This window comes from Tenrec ecaudatus, unplaced genomic scaffold, assembly GCF_050624435.1.
Source record: "Tenrec ecaudatus isolate mTenEca1 unplaced genomic scaffold, mTenEca1.hap1 Scaffold_474, whole genome shotgun sequence".
Lineage (NCBI taxonomy): Eukaryota > Metazoa > Chordata > Mammalia > Afrosoricida > Tenrecidae > Tenrec > Tenrec ecaudatus.
Window position 1 is genome coordinate 339,449 of NW_027459383.1, and position 3,979 is coordinate 343,427.

A 3,979-nucleotide genomic window follows, 5' to 3' on the forward strand; every position below is an offset into this window, starting at 1 on the left:
TTGGCCATGTTGGCACAATAAACCTACCTATCACAATGAGGATATTCTCTATAATTTCACCATAGCATCTGGGTAATTATGATAGTAATGGATGTAAAGCAACATTAAACATAAAATATGAACAAATGTTCATATGATTGGTAAAGTGAAAACCTGAGAGAGAGGACTATGTTCTCCCAAAGACAACATCCCCATCACCATGTAATTCCCAGAGCCAGGGGCCTCCATTGATCCCTTTTCAACTTTACATAACTATGTGCCTCCCACATGCAAATACATAATATGCAGCCATGTGAAACCACAGCACATGTACTTAAATTCGTATTCTTTCTCACCCTGGAGAGCATTTTCTGGGCGTCATGAATCTTATCCACACGAACATGAATTGTGTGTGGACTTTCCTTTTTCTGGTGGAGACTCTGGGTGGTGAGTGCTTCAGGGATTCACACAGGAAGTCTGGGGATGCAGCATCTGAACACATGACCTACTGTTGCTCTTTTTATCTACAGGTGTCCTGGCTCAGGTCTAGTGACAAGAGTCAGACCCTGGACTGGTGAAGCCTTCACAGGCACTGGCTCTCACTTGTGCTGTCTCCAGATTCTCTTTAACCAGCTCCGATGTCAACTGGATCCGCCATGATTCAGGAAAGGGACTGGAATGGGTTGGTGATATACAGAGGGGTGCTAGCACACACTATAATCCAGCTCTCCAGTCTCAAGTCAGCATAACCAGGGACACCTCCAAAAGTAAAGTTTATTTAAAACTGAGCTCTGTGAATCCTGAGAACACAGCCGTGTATTACTGTACTAGAGGCACAGTGATGGGAATTCAGTGTGAGCCCAGACACAAACCTCCCAGCAACAGGCCATGGTTTCAGTAGATGCAAGGGCTGAGGTCAGTGATGCTTTCCTCTCAGAAGCTGTGGTTTCCCCACCTTGTCAGCACCTCTCTAGGGACACCATGCACAGACTCAAGAGAAGCTTCATGCCTCTGAACATGATTTATTTTCCTTGGAATGGGCTTTGTCTCTCTTTCACCATCTTCCAAAGACAGATTTCACAGTAATAGTAATTGATGAGATATCACTTTACAACTAGTTAGTTCAGGCAGGTGTCCTCAAACTACAGCCCGCAGGCCACATGTGGCCCACCGAGGACATTTATCTGGCCCGCCAGGTGTTTTTACCCCATTTGTTTTTTACTTCAAAATAAGATATGTGCAGTGTGCATGGGAATTTGTTCTTTTTTTTTTTAAACTATGGTCCGGCCCTCCAACGGGTCTGAGGGACAGTGAACTGGCCCCCTGTTTAAAAAGTTTGAGGACTCCTGTTTCAGGGTACCAACTAGTGCCATTTGTTGTCAAAGCTATAAATATTTCATGTAGAAAAAAATTCTCATGTGGAGTCCCAAATTGTCTCTATACCCTCAGATTTATCTTGAACCTTCTTGCAATAAATAATCACAAATGTAGTTTTTTTTTTCACTGCCACCAGCAGCACTGTGCAGTTTTATTAACCATTCAAGTACAGTAGCATCTGGTAAAATCGGGACAGAACTGGGATTTAAAAGCAAACAGATATTCAGCATCTAACAGTTTTGAGAAGCCACTACATACTCTTTCACAAACATGTTTCCACGGGGCCAATACAGTGCTAGCCATTCACCCAGCGCACTGAGTGCACCGAAGTAGAAAAGAGGCAACAAGAAAAATAGCTACGTTAGAAACACTCCAACACTTTAGAAAAAAAGAGTCAAACACTTTTTGTTTCTCCCCTTTAGCCCCTAAAACAACATCACATGGTCTGGATCTACCTATTTACGTCCTACGTTGGGTTCTAGTCTTTGTCAGGAGGAAAATAGTAATAGTAGTAAAATGACACTGGCCGGCACGGTCTTTGGATCTCGAGGAGGGAGGGGAGAAAGTCAGTCCTCAGGACAAGCTAGTCGGCTGCAGTCTCATCAGCGGGGTCTTTGCATTCCTTGTTCTTCCGCACTTCTTCCACGTGCTTGTCCTTTTCTCGCAAGCGCTCCAGCTTGGCCACCATTTGTGCCTCTCGGTTGTCTTTGTTGGCTTCCATTTTGTGGGTCAGCTTCTCCTCGGCCATCTTGCTGAAGTTGTTGTTCTCCTCTATTGCTTTCTGCAGCACCTCCTTCTCGTGCTCCCGCTTCCCGGCCAGCTGCTTCAGGACCTCCGCCTCATGGGACTTGCGTCTTTCTTCTGCAGCTTCTAATTTCTTCTGAATTTCCTCCAGGGAAAGGTCCTTCTTCTTTGGAGGAGAAAGAGGGAATTCTGGGACGGCCTCTTTTGAACGGGGGCTGAGTATCAGCTCAAAGGCCTGGCCAGAGGCCCGCTTCTCCAGTTCTTTCACCTGGATATCAGAAGAAGCCATGGTGAACAGAAGACAAGAGACTGGCAGTGTACGCTCTGCAATCCACTGGGAAGGAAAGCCCTGCTCGGTCCGAGCCGCCTGGCCACACTCTCACAAATGTAGTTTTATGCAATAATTTTGGCTTAGAAGGCCCTAGAAAATATTGTCTATCCAAATATTGTTGTTTGAAAGCAAATAATTATTAAGAAGATCCTCAAAAAAAGAAAATAAACTCACCCAAAAGTGAAAGACCGCATACAAAGTATATATATATAAACATATATACACACATTCTAATATGACACAAGGATGGTGATACTTTATTCACATACTTTGGACACGTTGCCCAGAGAGGCCAGTCCCTGGAGAAGGCCATCACGAGGGCAGTGACAAGGAGGAAGGCCCTCCAGGAGATGGATTAACAATGGCTGCAACAATGAGATCAAATGTAAGAACAGTTGTGAGGACAGTGCAGGACTGGGCAGTGTTCTGTTCTTTTGTGCTTAGGGATGCTTTGAGTAGGAACCAACTTGATGGCACCTATCAACAACAAATTCATAAACTGTGCTAAGTACTCTAGAATGTCCACCTTTTTTAGATTTTAAATAGAGAGGCTATCTACAGAGAAATCCATCTACTATAAAGATCGATAGACTGTCAAAATCCTATACAGGGTTGCTATGAGTTGGAGTATACATTAGGGCAGTGGGTTAGATGTAAAAATATTGATAGACTGCCTTTTCCACTGAAAAGTAAATGTTATTTATTGAAAATCTATTAGGAGCCAGGTAATATTCTAGGCACCCTAGTCATCCAGGATGAAACAATAAGTAAGGAGTAAAAAACTTCCTTTCCTCATGGATTGCCCATTGTAAATGCTCTTTATCACACTGAATATTATCAGTCCACTATACAGCACTCTAAGCTGCATAAAGTCTTAATTTTCAACCCAAATAAATTACTCAAGTTTGAAAAACAAAACAAGAACAAATTATAAACCTAATATTTCCTGACAGTGTCCATTTATGTCTATGTAAGTCTCAAGTCAGTGTTTTCCTTTTTCGAACACTTTCTGAGGTACTCAAATCACATTCTTTTTGGGAGACAAAAGTAAGACTGAAGGAGTATATCAGGGGTGCAGAGTGCATGAAGTAAGCTTTCCTTACTTGCAGTCATTGGTACTTTCAATATCCTACCCCCAAGCCATCATTTTCAGGTCATCGATTTTCCTGCAAACTTCCTACTCATTGTCTAGCTTTCACAGGCATATGAGGCAGTTGATCCTCAAGTGACATCACACAATATGTAACATAGGTTCTCAGAGCAGATGTATATATAAAGAAGACTTGGTGGTGAGTGGACTAAGCATTAGTTGCTAAACAAAAGGTTAGCGGTTCAAACCCAGCAGCTACTCCTTGGGAGTAAGTTTAAGTATTGTGTGCCGATAAATATGGAAAGCTCTGGAAACCTAAAGAACAGTTATATTCAGTTCTACGGGTTTGCTATGAGTCTGAATTGACCCAATGGCGGTAGATTTACACTTTGAGGCAGAAGTTGTGTGTTTGCTTGATTGCTTGTGTGATTCATTCAGTGATTGCTTATTTTTTCTCC

The 3,979-nt window shown here is 42.7% G+C and overlaps 1 pseudogene; it reads right to left on the reverse strand.

Moving 5' to 3' along the window:
- Positions 1 to 1,886: 1,886 nt before the first annotated feature.
- Positions 1,887 to 2,474, reverse strand: LOC142436612 (stathmin pseudogene; annotated as a pseudogene).
- Between the last annotated feature and the right edge of the window lie 1,505 nt (positions 2,475 to 3,979).